At 38.3% G+C, this 9,273-nt stretch overlaps 1 protein-coding gene across 2 annotated transcripts in view; it reads right to left on the bottom strand.

The window, feature by feature from the left end:
* LOC116846648 (protein deadpan-like) overlaps positions 1–8,483 on the bottom strand; it is a 186,141-nt gene extending 177,658 nt beyond the window's left edge. The window contains exons 1-2 of one of the 2 annotated variants that reach the window (XM_032820759.1): positions 8,391–8,483; positions 8,120–8,165 (exon numbers count right to left, since the gene is read on the bottom strand). The gene's annotated coding sequence lies outside the window, so the exon portion shown is untranslated. Of the gene's footprint in view, positions 1–7,242; positions 8,166–8,390 lie in introns of those variants that run through there. The other variant, XM_032820761.1, reaches the window with a different exon arrangement.
* Between the last annotated feature and the right edge of the window lie 790 nt (positions 8,484–9,273).

The following is a 9,273-nucleotide window of genomic DNA, read 5'->3' as shown; positions in this document are numbered from 1 at the left end:
GCTTAAGAATTATAATTTTAGAGTATGAGACTCGTAGCGTCATCCGTTCTCCGAAAATTCGTAAAAAAATCGATTTGACAGCACCCGACGTCAAGAGAAAACACATGCTTCCTTTCTTGTTCCAACTGAGATCTTTTTGTTCTGAGTTATACTAGGCTTAAACGACGAAGCAATTTCACTTTATTTTGTCATGATATTTTGTAATTATTTCCGCCAATTTTCCTATAATAAAGATTAATTTTATTCGAAAACCGTTTCGAATGAAGCAATATCACTTTGGAACAATGTGGTACAAAGTCAGAACAATCTGGAACAACTTTCAAAATTATAAATTTCAAAAAGTGGAGTGCCAACTTCATACATTCAACGTGCGACTACACTGAGGTATACATTGAGAAAAGACAGTGTTTGATATCTGCAATTGCAATCGTACAGAGAAATAACTACTATAATATATGTCTGAAAAAATCATTTTTCTCTATTAGATTCTACTATACGTCAGCGGCAATAATATTATACGCATGTCACCACTATCAACTTCGTGTTGAAACAACTAAAAAATTTGACTTGAAAATAATCATAATTCTAGTCAGATCAAACTGTTTTTTCTCTCTCAGTGTAACCTCGACTCGAATTTTATCCTATAATCCTGATCAGGTTGATTCCAATCAGTTATCAATGTTATGTAAGACGATGTTATCGGCTCCTGATAAATCTTGTGCAATCGGCATCTTATTAAAAATTATGATCATTAATAATTAGAACCCAATAACATTATTTTGTACAAGCCAGATAACTGATTGAGATCAGTACTACAGAATAAATTTCTGGTCGTGATAATGTAAAAAGAAACAATTGATCCTTAACGATCTCTTCGCGGATATAAAGACGTTGGTTTTCGCACACGGTTTTTTCCTGGACAATCCCGAGCGCGAGGCAGAGATGAGAAAACGCGAGACGCAAAGGTCTCCCCTTTTATGAACCGTCTAATTAACATAGGTGCGGAGCGACACGTGGTCGAAGGACACGCGCGCGGACGCCACACCGCCGACGCATGATTCGGATTCCAATTATGTGCGCGACCGGTTGACCAAGGCACCAATAAACCATCGTCGTGTATCGATTTCGGCTAGACGAGCGTGTATGCGCACTCACACGTAGAACGGGACTAGAGAGCGGTAGCCAGGAAAACGCAAAGTGTTTCCGCTTGGGAAATTAGAGCGATCAGTCCGCGTTACAAAATTTACATAAATGCGCTGTCGCAACATCGGGTTTCGGTCAGCCGCCTCCGCATTATATACGTTCTGTGATTTCGTTCATTATTTCGGATAATAAAATACGATACGAATAAAATTGTGGTCATCGTTGTAATACGATTAACAAGCACATAGCTCGTTTGCAAATCCGAGACTCGATCCTTTTCGAAAATATCTCCTTCGCTCAATTATACTTTTTAACGCAGCCATTTTCCTGAGATGAATTCATGATTTCATGTTTGAAGTTATAAAAAAATCTCCCTCTGAAGTACTACAATCGATGTATCCTTCAGTAAATGCTACACATATAACTGCTAGTTTAACTATAAATATAACACTGCAGTCGATAAAAATTTTTCTGAAACGATCGGTTAAAATAGTAGCGACTCCCATTACTGATGTACTTTACAAACACAGACAGTGTCATTGTACGCAAGGGACCCGTTAATTCCATCGTCATCAACGCAGAAAGTTAGTTTTGCGCACGGAGAGAAAAGTCTGGTTGTATTAACGTAAAATTTGTGATTTTAATGAATGACGTGTTTTGATTGAAGGAAACAGAATTTCTAATCCTTAAAATCACAAATTTTGGTCACAAGAATCACAGAAATTATGTATATCCTTCAACCGAAATGTGTCGATTCATTCTTTAAAAACAAACTTCATGTTAATTCAATTAATCTTTTTTTTTTTCGTGCGTATAAAGAAGTTATATATTACAGATTTTGCAATAAAATCTTATTTTTATTTGACAAGATCGCTGTGAGAAAAAAATATTAGAAAATTTATTTGTGGGATATAAAATTGATCTCTATGAAATAAAATTTATTTCTGTGAATAAACTTCATATCCTACAAATAAATTTTCAAAAATTTTCTCTGTAATACATTAAGAGGAAAATACTTCAAAATTTACTTGTGAGATATAAAGTTTATTATTTTCATAGAAATAAAATTTATTTCCCAGAAATAAACTTGATTTCACAGAAATAAACTTTACATCCCACAAAATAAATGTTCAAATATTTTTCCTTAATGTAAGAGATTATAATCATCGCGAGTATTTTCCTATCGTAGCGCGAGAGTGTCTCCTTCCCGATCTATCGCAATATCACGGAACTCGTCCCCTATAATTAATCTTCGTCCCGTCGCGATTCCGCCTATCCCCTACCGTACCGTTCCTGCTCGCGAGGAAGACGTCCGGCTATCTGTCCGAGCTATCCGTTAGCGTCGCGGAAACACGCAGGTGCACGTGTCTACCCGCGCAGAAGCTCCGCCACGCGAAAACCACGAGGGCGCGAGCGCAGCAGCCCGTCCCTCGACTCCGTCGACGAGAAACTGAAATCGAATCGACCGTGCCGCAATGAGTCACTGGCTCTCATTAATTACACTGATTGAGCAAACACGAGCCAGCAAGCGAATCAACGGGGTGTAAGAGAACGAGGGGTCATGGGGGGACAGGAGAGAGAATGGGCGGAAGGGCGAATATGTGCCGACGACTCGATATCCAAGGATGGATTCCGCGGCCGCGTGTAAACTACCCTAATGACGCGATAATGGGCCAGCTCTTCGCCGTCCCGCTGCTTCGTCCCCCGGTGTACACACGGCGCCATGGATTCCCTACCATTCCCTAGATCGAGAGTTACATGTGATTCTTGGCCTTACACACAACGCTTGCTGAAACTCACATATAAGTAACTCTAGTTACAATGGTCTGCACTGAGAGAAAAATGTATGATATTTGGAACTATAATGGCATAGTAAAAAGATTATAGTTAGGAATATAATTTTTATAGTAAATGTTACCATAATATTTGTAATATTTACAATATAAGCATAGTATAACTGACCCGTGTAAAATTTTTACCAAGAATTATAATTATTTGAAATAAAAAATATAGTAAAATAGTAAATATTGAATGGTAAAAGAAATTAACTATTTTATATAGTCAATACAATTGAAATATTTTGCAAATATAGGTCCTTGTAACTATATTCTCAAAAGATATGGCTTTACCATATATATAAAGTAATAAGATGATGACTATAAATCTGTATTCATTCTACTATAATATATCTTCATGTTTAGATGAACTATAAAATATGTTTGAGGCCAAAACGAACTATAGAATATAGTGAGATTATAGTTATTCCAACTATTTTTTTCTCTCAGTGTAGTTTATATCGTACACTTGATACGCGTACTAAATAATAACTTTCTATTAAATAATCTTAATATTGACAATGCATATCAACGACGACACATTCAATCGATACAATGCGTCTTCTTAATGAGTATTATACCAGCTTAATATACCGTTGTTTATATACGTCAATATTAAAATTATTTAATAGAAAGTTACAATTTAGTACACTTATCAAGTGCACGATGTAAATCAGGTTGGATCCTAATGGATTTAATTATAATATTTTCAACCTTATATTCGTACACTCTTATATTCGTAAGGCCAAAAGTCGTGTAACTCTCTCAATCTAGGGTATGGTACTCTCTTAAAGTGAATCAATGAATAATCACTGATATTAGTTATAAGTATAGCACTGAGCACTTTCAGTGCAACACTTATAACTGTAATTCACTGTTTTCAGTGATGTTTCACTGATTCATTTTAAGGCAGTAGTATATCCATGATGTGTACTCCAATAGTTTCTTTTCACATAAATTTTCTTCAATCTTACTATGTTTTTAGTAATCCAGGAAAATAAATTGTCAGTAAAATTCAATTTTTCTAAAGAATATAGTAAATTTCGCTAGGAATATAGGAAATTTTTTAATAGCACATTTTAGTGCCTAAAATACAAAAAATGTATACACGATGGAAGCATAGTCGACAGAATATATCGATCTATTCCTCGGTTACAAAACTCTATACTAATTTTTATTGTAAAATTCTCTCCATGTAATACTATCAATTTCGACTTAGTCTTTCGGATATTACTCAAATATATTAATTTGAGAGCTTCATGCCTACTCGAACCGAGAGAAGGCAGATTTATTTTGCGTCCGCACGTGTCCCGCGGATAAGCAACTTGCGGCTAAAGTTAATTTAATGAATACACGAAAGGTTACATTTCCAGGTTATTAATTTCTTTAACAATAATAAATAGCAAACCGAATATGCATTGCATACATGTAGTTAGAGTGTCCCAGCATGATTTCACAATTTCTCATGAGGACGTAGAGTTATTACTTTTGTGTTCACCTCAATCCGCTTTACGCCTTCACAAGAGATTGTGAAATCAAGCTGAGACACCCTGTATATTTACTATCTGATTGCCTGGATAATACCTGCGAGTATGTATACTCGGAATACCCAAATTATATTGACAGCACTGGTGTACTCACTTCTCCCTCTTTCTTTCTCTTCTTTCTCTCTCTTCTTTATTGCCTGTTTACGAGGGAGCGCGATTTTTGTTCCGACGAATTGCAAGAGACGACACCGATTTCCACTTCGAAAGGAAGCTCTCCGTTTGCCGGTATAATTATGTTTTCTTTTCCGAATAGGGAAACGCGGAGGAAGATACCGAGTGGAGGATAGGAGAAGGGGAGAAGGGCAGACCGTAGATATTAGAGGCCATTAGCATTCCTCTCGTTGGCGAATTAAAAAAAATTTCGCGCTCTCAAATTCCCACGCGCAAATCGCGGTCGCAACGTTAATGGAAATATTCCGTAATTGCCACTCTCGCGTGCGCGCGCGCGCGCGCGCGATTCTTCAAACGCCGATAAAAAGTCAGCGGCGTTTTTCGCGCCGCTCGTTCGCCGAAAATACGGAATGGAAACCGATATAGAGTGAACGTTCGTTTGTCGTCCGCGCAAATTAAGGCAACATACGGACGCGTTCGCACGCGAAATGCCTTATCTCTTTTCGCCCGCAGCGCTTCGTCGCGTTTATCGGAGAGACGGCTATAATGTATCGCATCCCCGATCCCACCCACCCACCGACGTCATCGCGGCGGCTTCCGCTCTCGAGTCCGCTTTTTCGTCCCCCTTTTTTTTGGCGGCAGCGGTGTCCGCAATTAGAAGTGGCGAGCGTATTGGAAACGCATCCCCCACGCTAATGATTCGCTGCCTCGATATAGGCGCATTAACGGATCTATCTTTGGAAATATTTCGTGCAAATTCGTGCTTCTCTGTCCGCGATCTTTATCAGAATAATAGTAATAATAATAATAATAATAATAATAATAATAATAATAATAATAATAATTACGTTTCATTATCATTATTATTGTTCTTGTCGTTATCACGATTCACGTTGTTATTATGATTATTATTTTCCTGAGAGTAAACCCAACTTGCGAACGCCTTCGAAGCACTTCACAATTAAATGTCCCTCCACAATAAATCACGAGTTTTTGCGACATCGTCCGTATAGGCGACTTTTAATTTTAATAATTCCGACAGGCCTCTCTTTTCTTCTCTAACACATCGAACAATCTTTTCTCAATCGCTGCCCTCTCGTTACGGCTGCCAATTAAATCCCTATTAATTTTGTTCGTCGGCAATTTTCGATTAGATAAGACATCTCGACGGGGAGACACGCCGCTTCATCATCGTGTATAATTTCGCAAATCCGCCAATTATCATCCGGCCCGCCGATTCTCCCGACGCGAACAGGGTCACCAGGTGGCGAGGCGGCGATTTTTCCCTCTCCCCGATTACGGGTGAAGCTGCAGGCGGTCGGTATTAATCCCGCGCACTGCTCTGTACCATCGTCATGGAAACGCAAAGCCCCGAAAAATCATTTCGACGTCGAGCGTCGGCCGATAATAAAAAAAAAAAAAAAAAAAAAAAAAGAAAGTAGGAGAGCGAGGAGCAAGAGGGGACCGAGAAGAGGATGAAGAGGGTGACGCGTTTCGAGAGTGTTCTCTCGAAGCACGAACGAGTCGAGTAGAGCGATGATATTCGGTCTGTCGAAAAAAACGTTCGTCGTTTTTGACGTGTAAGAAGGAAAGAAGTTTCTCCCGCCGGAAACGCGGAGGTAATCGCGAGACTACGCCGAATGCGACACGCGGGTTACATTTTGGTTCTAAACGCATCTCGCCAAGTCAACCCTGACATAAGTATGACGCAAATCGATAGGAGATCAAGTTTCAATTTCCTAGGTTAAGTTAATCCTGTTAGTTAATTCTGCTCGCCGCGTAAATACGCGTGACTTTTCGCGTGGCGATGTTTCTTATTATTACGTTTACCGACAGGACAGTAAACTATCAAAGTAAAAATTCCTAAGGCAAAGTCTATTTGAATCTGAATACCATACTGATTTTTCAAATATTTCATGGTGAGAGCGTCAAAATATGTTTATCATAATATATCTCAACAGGTAATAATAAATGTGCTTAAAATAAACATTCTAATATACACATTATAGCATATATTTTATATATGTTTTTATATAGAGTCTTAAGATTATCGTACTATATTTTAATAGCATATTGTGCAGATTAGCCAAATTCAAAAGTATCAAAATGTCAATAGTTATCCAGTTAAAAACAATCAAAATTGTCCATTAATATAGCGTACATTTCAAACAACAAACGACACACGTGACAACAATTGATACACGTGTACACGTGGGTCCTTCTTCTGAATTCTCTTTTATCAACGACAATGCCTCCAAATAATTGGTTTGCAAGTCAATCACGAAGCTTACATGTCAAATTTAGAGACGCTCTCATCGATAAAAGAGAAATCAAAATGTATCACTGTGATTTCGTGTAAAGATATCTCTCTCTCTCTCTCTCTCTCTCTCTCTCTCTCTCTCTCTCTCTCTCTCTCTCTCTCTCTCTCTGACTCCATTTAAATTTTAAAATATGCTATCAAAAGATTGTACTCCCAAATTTACGGATAATAAATTATCCGTATATTTATAGTTTCTAGTTTGACTCTCGTCGTGGAAAATCAATGCGATTTACGTCATGCAACTACATTATAGAGCATTCTGTAAGCGTTGAAATTCAACACTCACCATTTCTTGCTGAGGTCCACCGATGGTGCCATGTCCAGTCAGGTCCAGCCAGGTCCACCCACGTCGAACCGGAACCAACAGTGAGACTCGCCGTTGCATCCCGGACTGCGTCGATTCCGCATCCGGAACCCCGTGGCGTTCAAGCCTCCCACGTTTGATTATATTTCATTTTGTTACGTTCGCGATTAATGGCGTTTAACGAGTACCGAATGAATCGATGGGCACTGATGAAAAATTCTCATTCATGTCGGGACGTAATTTACGAATTTATTTAATGAGCGAGTAAAATTGGAATTTGCGACTTGAATTGACGAATATTCATCGAGATACGATAAATTCCGACATTAACGCAACATTATTCATGATATGAGCAATTCAGACGTTCTCGAGATGCTTTTTCGCGAAGTCACGTGCAAAAAATTGTAAATTGAAGACCAAACGCGAAGATCGTGAAAGTAATGCGAACAAAATAATTGCTAAGCACGTGCGACTGTTACGTGTTGGATTGCTTCGCAATCACGAAATCTAAGTCGACGCGGGCAAAATAATTGCGAGTTCCACGCACAGAAACGCGATTTTGATGCGCGTTACACATCGCTCGAATTAGGGGATCACAATGTATAGTTATGTCGAATAATTCTCTAACCAGAAAGAACACATTATATATGTGAAACATCTATTAGATATTTGAAGAATATCCTCCAATTATTTCGAGCGATATGTTTTATAAGTCACATACATAATATATGTAAAATCCAGCAAATATCTCCAAGTAAATCGCATTATTCTCCACGACTTTTATAAATAACCACTAACTTAACTCTATTGAATTTACCGAACATTGTTCAGTTTTTTTTTATTTAGTTTTTTCACTCACCCAAAAATACTGCCAGCTCAAAGTCGGCCACATTCTGCATCCAGATCTGAAACAAAAATATAATTTTCTAATTAGATTTAAATTCAATTCGAATTAGATTTAGGCTCGGTTTTTAATGAACATGCGCGCGTAGATAAAGTAACTTAGCTGTTTGCGATTATAATTAAGCGATTTTTACTTTGGTAATTCTGTACTCTTTTGATTTTTACTCTGATAATTTAATGTTTCAGAGTTATGTGAAGGAATACGAATAAGTATTCTCCAAACTTGCCTTCGAGCCGACTCTGCTAGGCCCGAACCGGATCCTCCGGTACGGCATTCGCATCCGCAGGAACTACAGATGCCTTCGTGGTGTAGCCACATATTCCGTCGGATCTGAAACAGGAAATAGTTTTCCTAATTAGCTATAAAGAACCTTAGGGAAGTTGCTTGGTTTCGAATTCATTAAGAGAGAGGTTGCTTGATATCTTGAATTAATTAAGAATAAAATTCTTGTGCATGTATATGTAGCAGAAGTTTAAAATGTACATGTAGTTGGTAGATAGTTTATAAAAGACACGAAATACTGAAAAAGAAATATATATAGAAATCAGATATAGAAATTGAGAAAGAGAACAAGAAAGAGAGAAGGGGGAAGAGGAGAGAGAAAGGAAGAGTAAGAATGAGCGCAAAGAAGAGAGCTCCGATTACTCTTGTTCACCAGTAACGAAGAACGAACTCCTGACCGCGGCGAAATATCGCGCCATAAAGTTCACTATCGTCCCTTACTCGAGCTATCTCGATGCCTCTGTTCCATTTCATTTGTTCGGAGCCTTTAAGCAGACTTCTTCGTGTTCTCTATCAAGCATCGAGCCTCGGAAAACTGAGAACGAAAGAAAATTTCTCCTCTTTCCTCTCCCAGCTTTCGTTTGCGGGAGTCTCAATTTCCTGAGGGATCTTTGTCTTCCTTCCTTCACTCTCCCCCTGTCCACTCTTATGCATCCAATATATCCTATTTTTTAGTTTCTTTCAACCCGCTCGTATAAAAAAAAAAAGATAAATTCATGTCTCTTACGCGACAGGAGGGAATAAGGACTCATCAACGTCAACGTCAGTAAAGAACGCGCGAGAATATTAACAAACGAGACAATATTAATTAAGAATAGGGGTGTTCA

This window comes from Odontomachus brunneus, unplaced genomic scaffold (assembly GCF_010583005.1).
Source record: "Odontomachus brunneus isolate Ranch 3 - 2012 unplaced genomic scaffold, Obru_v1 Obru_scaffold_066, whole genome shotgun sequence".
NCBI classification, from domain to species: Eukaryota; Metazoa; Arthropoda; class Insecta; order Hymenoptera; family Formicidae; genus Odontomachus; species Odontomachus brunneus.
This window is presented reverse-complemented; position numbering and strand designations above follow the sequence as displayed.